General features: G+C 35.8%; 1 non-coding gene across 1 annotated transcript; it reads left to right on the forward strand.

Moving 5' to 3' along the window:
* The first annotated feature begins 490 nt into the window (after positions 1-490).
* Positions 491-625, forward strand: LOC125096665 (small nucleolar RNA SNORA52). The gene has a single exon (XR_007126328.1). It is a non-coding gene; the product is annotated as a small nucleolar RNA SNORA52 (small nucleolar RNA).
* Positions 626-9,730: the final 9,105 nt, after the last annotated feature.

Consider the following 9,730-nt stretch of genomic DNA (forward strand, 5'->3'; position numbering starts at 1 on the left):
AGGCATTTAGGTAAGGTAGATACTGAGACAAATTCAAAGGTAAGTCAAATCCATTGTTTAAGAGATATTTTAAATTATAATCAAAGTAATGTGTGTGTGTGTGTGTGTGTGTGTGTGTATAGTATATAAACACATCTATATATGTTATATATAAACACAAACATATAGGGAGAGCTATAATGAAAAGTCACAACTTTTCTTCCTTAGAGGAAACTTCCTGACTATTTCTATTTTAGTACTCTTCATTGTGAATGCAGTAATTCCAAGTTATGTATTTAAACTCTTACTTACTGATTTATAATTCTTTAGCTATATTTATTATTTATTGTAAAAATATTCATACTATCACTTTCAGTCATCCCTCCTCCAATGTCTTTCTAAGTATAGTCTGCTGATTATTACTTATAAATTTTAACAGAATGGGAATATTTGTTTATTGATTCAAGAACTTCAGGTAGTATATTAATTTCCTCCTGCATGAGAAGAAATATGGTCCATCCCAATCCTTGCCATTCAGCCTGTGGTCTGCCAGGTTTCCCCTGGGGACCAGACCATTCTAGAAGCCTCACCCACAGAAGTGAGCAAAGCTTCAGGAGGCTTGTGCTAGGGGAGCTTCTAGACCTCTGTGGGGTGGGTGTGATGGGAGGGAGAAGAGATGATATCATTCTACTTCCATCGATCTCTTCTTTCCTGACATACGTTGTGAAATACTATCATAATTTTTTTTTAATAATTTGTCAGTTTGCCTTGTAACTATCAATTGCTGTAGTTACTGGTTCTCCTTCGGCCTTCTGATTCTTTATCCACATTTCTCCGTAGGCCTTCACTAAATAATCTCCCTTTGTCTTTAACCAAATACAACTTATTTATCCCCTAATTTGGCAAAGTGTCCCAAACATTTTCCTTTTTGTGATTTCCATCACCTATTTTATTAAATTCTCAGTGTTTCTAGGAGAATTGAGGCGGTTCACGGTAATAGTTACATAATTCAAAGATTTTGTTTATTTCTCTATTCTGCCACTTGCTAATTGTATGAATCTGGACAATTACTAAGCCTCTCTCAGCCTCAATTCACCTTTTCTATAAAATGCGTATCACCAACAACACCTCATAGCACCACATATGTGGTGGGGAGAAACTAATGAGACGTTGAATGCAGAGCACTCAGCAGTTTCTTCTATATATTTAGTGCTGAAAAAGGTTAGAAAATTACATAGCAAATATGAAGACAACACAAAGAGAGGAAATTACAATCATAATATCTCTAGCACCAAAGAGAAAAAAAATGGGAGATTTAAAAGCAAGCTGGAAACATCAAAGGCCCAAGTGAAATAGGCACTCTGAAATGAATGATGTAGTATCTCTATGTGGTAAAAATAGAGTATTCAATAAATGAGGGGGCATATTATAGATATGGACAGTAAATATGTATCATTGGGTGAAAGTATTACCTTTGGTAAATGAGATCAGTCATTTGTAGGTGTGAACTCAGTGGACTAAAAGACTAAATGAAATTTGTATTTGCTTCAATCTGAGCCATTTCTGGTCAGTTTATCTTTCATCTCCTGGGAACTCCTTAGGGAAACTCACACGGTATCTATAGGAGAAAGTGAGTCAAGAGTCCTCAAAATTTTGACTGCATATTTCAGCAGTAAAAACTTTTGAGGACGTCTCTATTTTGGGATATGTATGTTTACTTATGATTTTTAAAAATATGTAATACTAAATACTGTTCTAGAACTATGTACAACTTAAAAAGCCACAACATAATGAAGTAATAAGTAAACATTATAATACAACCTCTTATATTCCAAAGCATTATTTTATAATGTGCTTCCATAATGGAAAAGGAAAAAAAAACCATATTCTCAGAACAGAAAAATTATGAAGTGTTCAAAGAGCCAAGCAGGTTGGTTCTGCATTGTTGATCTTCAAGTTGTATCCAATTCTCACGGTGGTACCTTGCATCACTGCACACAAGTTTGTTGGAATGGAATATGCTACAAGTAGAGATAATTTTTTTCAAATCTATTTGATCCCTTGCCTAAAGTGGTACTGTTTGGATAATTAATTACATCAGGAGTTAAAAGACAATACCATGAAAAATAATTGGTCTCAATTGTGCTTTTGAAAATTTTCATGTCATGCGCTCAAAGAGGTGGGAATATTTGTATAGCCTATAGGTGTAAGTGGTCAAGACTTCTTACAGTCAGAAGCAACTGGCCATAGGTCTCTCTCCAACCTTGACTCCTCAGGGGACATGAAGGCTCACGTGCTAGACATACTTGGAACTGATCTCTGGTATACCAATGGAGAAGCTCTGCCTGGACCATGGGTTGTTCCTGTAAGAAAGTGATTTCTGAGTTGTGTTTTTATTTTATTTTTTTTTTAAGATTTTATTTATTTATTTGACAGACAGAGATCACAAGTAGGCAGAGAGGCAGGCAGAGATAGAGAGAGAGAGAGAGAGAAGATGAAGCAGGCTCCCTGCGGAGCAGACAGCCCGATGTGGGGCTTGATCCCAGGACCCTGGGATCATGACCTGGGCCGAAGGCAGAGGCTTTAACCCACTGAGCCACCGAGGCACCCCTGAGTTGTGTTTTTAAAGATGTGAGTCCAAAAAATGATTTTTAGTACTTTGATATCTTTTATGTATTATGCAATAGTACCTTCTTAGACTTGATTGTTTTTTGTATCTTGGTAATCCCCCTCTTCAGACTGGATGTACTCTAGTAGAGTTTGACTCACGTACTCCTCCTGATACCATGTCCTCTCCAACTACTTTCCGTATGACCACCAGATTTGTTCTTAAGCATTAGTTTCATCAAGCCTCTTCATTATTTCAAAACCTCAATGATGTTCTATGTCTTGGTACACCAAATGCAAGAAATTAAGTCTGGCTTTTACTGCCCCTCATAGCATGGATCTCTCTCCATATGCAGTTTGGTTTCTCAGACTTTTCATGCATTCATGAAGGTACCTATCCATTCATTTATGCACCACACATGTATCGAATGCCATATATGCACCTGTTGTGTTAGGCATTAGAGATTTATGAATTAAGAAGACGTGCCTTTGATGAACTAGCAGGCAAGTATGGGAAAGTGGAAAAAGTATTATATACAGCATGATAAATGTTCTAGTAGAGTTAAAAATAAAGGACAGCAGCAAGGAGTTATCTTGCATTGGCCATTGCTCTTGTGTAAATAAGGCCATATTACTGAGGGCATTCATGGTATTTTATTATTTAAATGTTTTCCTGTTCCTTAAAATGTTGCCAGTGGGAGGGTTTTATTTCAGAAATGAATCTTCTTTGATAGTTTGTTTACAGGAAAAATGTGGCAGACAGTGTGATGCAGAGCAGCAAGCTTTAAAGAGTTGAATTTTAAAATGTGATTAACTTAGAACGTGGTATAGAATAAATCATTTTACTGCTTTAGGTCTCAGTGGTTTCATTCATAAAATAAGGATTGGCCCCAGTGATCTCCAATGACTATTTCTGGATTACAATTTATGGTTGTACATTTGGCCACTATGGTGTCTGCCTTCCAGATGTCTAGATAAGATAATCTGTTACCAGTTCCAAATAGATGGATTTGGAATCTGGGATCCTCAGGTAAGAGTAGTTCTTAAAAACACACTTGGGCTGGGCTCCTTAACCTCATGTATAAGGGAATCAGCTAGAGATGATAGGAATTGCAAAGTTTCATAGGTGTCCCTCCTTCTTCAGGTGTGGACCCAGGAAGTAACAGTCTGGAGCACAAGGGTAGCAGAGCGGGCTCTGAGGAGTAAGCCTCCTCTCAGATCCTGATGGTTTTTCTCAGGCTACTGGCCAGATGAGGAAGTGACACTCCTTGCTGGGGAAACTTTAAGAAAAGGATGCTCAGCTGGAATTGGAATGAGTTGTATTGTTGTGTTTGTTCTTTTCTTAAAGCAGAAGTTTTAAAACTCTTGGATATTGCACACCTGACTACATTTGACCTGCTCTGTCATTTCACTCCTTAAGTCCTCTTAAAAGCCTCTAACATTTTATTTATTTTGCCCATATACAGTACCTTTCAAAAATAACTTACATTTCCTTATGAATGTTTTAAAGTCTTTTTTATGATTAGAATATGATTACATAACTAGAGTTCACCTTTTTTTTTTTATCATGGTCTTTGCATTAAATGTATGTAAGTTTGACATTTGTCTTACACATGGACAATTAATATTCAGGAAAACTAATGGCTCAAACCTTCACATTTGTTGTCAAGATGTCAGAAATTCTTTTGTCTATGCAGAATTTATTCAGATTAGTTGTCTATGTCCTAAATACTAAGACTCTAAAGTAAGAAAAAACAAAACAGAACAAAACACTAGATAAACTTTTAAAGAAAAAAAAAGTCCAAAGTTGAGATGGAAGACATATATGAGGGTCCACTCTCTCCATCTTTTTTACAAAAGGTTCTACTCTGCTTTGTGGAGTGAGTAGATGAGTACGGAGAGAGAAAGAAACTGACATGGGGAGGAACTATCCAAGATTTCACATATGGAGAAGCGATTTATTTTCTCTATATAAATTTTCATAAAATGTACTTGTTTTCCAAAAAGCTTTTTGTGAACTTTATGGTCAATGCTATTTTTGTGGGGTCACTTGTCAGAATTCGGTTAATGAAATATTTTCTCAGCATTTTCCAGGCTAGACTGGTCTTCTGGGACCTTGAGTCTTTGGTTAAAAAAATAATAATAAACCTCTATGACATTAATGTTCCCATCTAATAACAATATTTTCATCTTTCATTTTATCCATTGATATTCAAAGGAATTATGTATTTATCAGATCTTTTTAAAGGGAGTGTATAAATTCCTTGTACATCTTCAACATCTGCTCAATGTCAAGACTTCTTTAGAATTCTTGAAGTTAACGCTGGTGGGAAAATTTCAAAGAGTGGTGACAAGAAATATACCTACCATTTATTTGTGATAACACCATAATTGCTCTAAGTATCCTTCTCATGGCATACTCAGGGCCTAATACAGTGCTGTTATGCTCATCTAGGCACATACTTAAAGATGCTTACTAGCCTACATGGCCATGAATCAACTTCCATATTCTCTTAATTGATACTGCTCCTTCTGTTCTCACCATCGGGCTTTCTCTAGCCAAACTAAGAAAACCGTGCTGAAGAAGTGATATTTCTTCCCAGAATGTATCCACAGCCTTATTTGTTCACTTGATTATTATGAAATGAAAAGTCATGAAGGTAGGCAAGTTTCTTCATTGATTCATTAATCTAGCTCTAGAAAGGTAATTTGGGGGTGCTAAAGAAGGCATTCTGCAAAGACTTTCTAAATAAAAGAATAAGTGAATTGATTGATGCAGTTTGAAAGGAAAGGAAAAGCGGGAGTAGATGGAAGAAATATTAAGATGAAAATTTCATAATAATGGATAACTTATCATAGAGAGAGGGGGAGATAAAGTTCAAACTATGTCCAAAGATCACTAGACAATGGGAAGACTGACCTTGTCGTTAACTGAAAGCAGATATGAGAAGAAGGTGGCAAAAGGGGCAGAGAAAGGGTTCATTTTGAGGGCCGCCCAACTGTCCTGCTAGAGAAGTCCATCAGAGAGATAGAAAGGCAGCTTCAAAGCCTAGGGAAGAAATATAACTAGAAAAGTAAAATTAAATAATATTATCATGGATTTCATAGTTTAAATGTTCGTATATATTATTCTTTCCGCCAGGAGTGCTCACTTTTTCTTCACATATATTGACAAGTATTGTATATGTTCTTCATGGTTAAGATCAATGGTGACCTCATTTGGCAAGTCTAACTGACAGAAGGATCTTTCACCATTTCTCCCTTGGTACCATCATTATATTATTACTTGAATACAGTAATACCCTTATGGCACAGCATTACAGACAATAAGCTATATCCTTGTCTGTTCTAATTCCCATGTCCATACATACTTAGCTAATCCTAAGGGCAAGAAACATATTTGTCATTAAATGATAGTAATAAAATTTTAATAATAGTAACGATCACTTTAAGTCTGAATTAATGAAAGCAGCAAATGGAATCAATCAGCAAGAGAGTGAAGAGAAGATGATACTGGAAGGTTGGGGAGAGCTATAATAAAATGCATGAAGAAATGGAATTTATGATTTATGGATTTATGATTTATGAGAACAGTAAAGAAGATGGAGATGGGGCAGAGGAGTAGGAAATAAAGCAAGAAATGTATTTTCTACTTCTTGAGGAAGGAGATTTCAAGAAGAAGGTGCTATTAAGGTCAAAACATAGATAAGACCCATGGGTTCCTAGCGACTCTGGGCACTGGTGACCTATAAGACAACAATTTGGTGGAGTAAAAGGAATAGAAACAAGACTGAAGAGAGAGTGGGAGAAAGGCAATGCTGAAGAGAGGATGTAGTCCAGTTTTTCCAAAAGGTCTGATGGCATGATGAAAAGAGAGGTAGTGATAATTCAAATTACTGTAGGATCCTTAACAGTGTCATATTCTTACTTCCCTTATAATTTTAATATAGAGAAGAATTGAGATACTATGTACTTAAAAAAAAAAAAGCTATCCAATGTAAAAGAGGATCCTTAACAGTGTCATATTCTTACTTCCCTTATAATTTTTATATAGAGAAGAATTGAGATACTATGTACTTAAAAAAAAAAAAAAGCTATCCAATGTAAAAGAAGCCAAAATTGCGAGAGAAAGAGACACTTAATGGAGTAGTTTCTCAAGAGTATACATACTCCTACAGGAGAGGGGAGGAACATGAACAAAGAAAGAGGATTTGACTGACTTTAGAAAAAGGGGAGAGAACTTCGAAATGGGAGGAGAGAAGAAATAGTGAAAGTAAAGGATTTTGTTTTGTTTCTGCTGGAAGGAAAAATTAAGGGCATTGCACAAAATAAGAGTTTTTAAAATCAATGTTACTAAGTAGATACTATGGCATAATTTTATCTGTGTCAAAAAGATTGCCAGTTAGATGTGAACAGAAACATACACATAATAATAGTCTTCCTATGATGTAACTGAAATACAGTAAAAATTTTAATGACATTTACAAAATCTCTTAGAAGCCCAGAATACCCTTTTTGAGCATTTGATTATCTTAGCATTTTAATATTATAATTACAGCATGTCAGTACTCTATTTAAAATGTAATTATCAAAGCTCAGAGGAAACTGATTCTTGTGCATCCATAATTTCATACAATGTAATTTTAGAGCTTGAGTTATTTTTGTGTTATCATTTCAGTCATAGAAATATAGTCGGAAGTCTAGGGACTTGTAGCTTTCATGTTTCAATGGCTTTTAAAGATAATCTTTGCTTTAAAAGTGGCCTTGTCACTGGATCCACATTTACTTGAAATAAATCAAATTTCTTCTGGTAGAATAAAAGGGTTTATGTGTTTTCACAAACTTATCATGACAACAAAACTATATCCTCCAAAAAACTAGTTTTATACAACTCATCAAACCGTTTTACCCTACAAGAATTAGGACATTGTTAATTATAGTGACTGAAGGATGATTTAGTAATTTTATTGAATATTTACTTAAATGTGATCTCAAGTGGCCTTTTCCATCCACCTTATTTTAAATATCCTCTCAGCAAAATGTAAACTCCTTGACATCTGGGGCTTTGCCTTGTTCATCCATGGGGCCCAGACAGAGGGTTCTCCATGTTGAATCAGTAACTGTTTTTAGGAGGTGTATGTATGTGCTTGACAATGATGTTAGCATTGATTAAAACAATGGTGGTTCCCAAAATATCTGATATCAGAATCACCTGGAAGGACTTTTAAATATTAACCTTTCCAGTCTTCACTTCTTAGAGACACTATTTTGATGGGTTTGAAGTAGAATTTAGGATTTTAAAATAATATCCTAGGTGTTTTACATAAGTTGAAATGGAATGGCACTCAAACAAAAGCAGTATCTCTTTCCTTTTTTTAATTAAAAAAATTGCATAACCTGTGTCTCTTTCCTTCCTCCCTCCCCCTTTCCTTCTCTCTCTCCAGTCCTTACTTCCTTCATCCAACATGTATTATTAAGCACATTAAATACTAAATATTGTGGATAACAAAATGAAATAACTAATCATTCCTGCCCTTAAAATACTTTCTGCTAAACAGTGAAAGGCTTTTACCCTTTGAGAGTGTGTTTGCTCACCGCAAAGAGGAAAAGGAGCAAATAATAAGCAAAGAAGTCGGCTAATACAGCATGTGTATGGATGAGTGCGTTTAAAAAAAATGAGGTGTGAATGAAGTAATGAAGCTAATCTTCTTATGAAATTTATGACAGACCCAGGAGACAACGCAAAAGAGACACAGTAGATTTACTGTGAGAAAGAGCATAGTTTTTGGAATAACTGTGGAAAAAAAAGCCCTAAGTGCCCTGAGCCAGTCTCCTACATAAGCACTGATTCCCAATGCAAACAGCCTCTTTGCATTTACTAGAGACATATACAGTGGTTACGATCTTTGGCCAACTACATCTAACTAGTTCCTTAGCTGCTTGAAACAGGTAAGACCCCGGAACCTACCACTAAGTCTAACCGAATTTCCCATTACAATACATTCAATACTGAAGCAAGATGGCTGGAACCTGTTACTTTTACTTGCAACTCTGGTTCACAAGAGAATTCTCCCCTTCCTTCAACTGCCCTGCAGACAGGTCTCATCACACTTCTCAACACAGCCTTACTAAGTTGTAGTAGAGTTGACAGCTAGGTGGGGACTCGGGGGCCCAAAGAGTATAGCAGAGGGAAGACATCATCCCTTTTATCCCCTTCACCACCATTCTTTTGTAGATATTCCCCATCTGCCCCAATATAATCAGCTCAAAAGCAGGGCAAAAAGAGGGAACTAGGACTGAAGAGATTGACTAAAGTTGCTCTCTGCTGATAAAAGAAGGGAATGATCCTGGAAGGAAGTGTCAATAATCCACTTTAATAGCAAGTGTTACTGATGAGAAACAAGGAAGAGAATTCAAGAGCTACACATATTTGGCAAAGTGCATCGGGGTGTGTTAAGTGTAGGTGTGCATAGTAACAATAAGCTTCATTATTGTAACACCTCATAATAACATAGAGAATGATGAAAGATTTTCCATTTATTTAAAAATTTTAATTTACTTTTAAAAAGGTATTTATTTTACTGCGCCTAAGGGTTGCAGTATTTGATATCAAATCTGCTCACCATCCATTAAAATGGAATAACAGAAAATTCCAGAAGTATTTGGTTTTCAAAGAATGTCAATGAAGGCACAAATGTGTATTGATATCAGAATGGAAAACATGACTAAAACTTACCCTATCTCTAGTCTTCTCTAGTGGGTCTTTTGTTTTAGTATTTGTTATACGGAATTGAACTGGGTCTGTTGGACAATCAATCCACAAGACTAAGATTTTTGAGGAATGAGTCAGTGGTGTTCTGGTACACCTCTGCTGGAGTGTGGAAACCCAAATTCGTACCATATTCCAACTTTATTGGCGTAAATACGCCTCCATCACTGATTTTAAATTACCACAGGTTTAACAAACTTCACAGCATTTCTGAATCTTTAGCTTTTGGTTCCAGCATACAACTGGCTAGAGCAGAGTCTTTATACCATTTTCTCTTAACATGTGGCCTGACAAAGAGCACTATGCAGTAGATATTTGATGAATTCTAGTTTAAAGAGCTTTACAATAATTCTTATGAGAAAATACTGGCTTTCC

Source organism: Lutra lutra, chromosome 3, assembly GCF_902655055.1.
Source record: "Lutra lutra chromosome 3, mLutLut1.2, whole genome shotgun sequence".
NCBI lineage: Eukaryota > Metazoa > Chordata > Mammalia > Carnivora > Mustelidae > Lutra > Lutra lutra.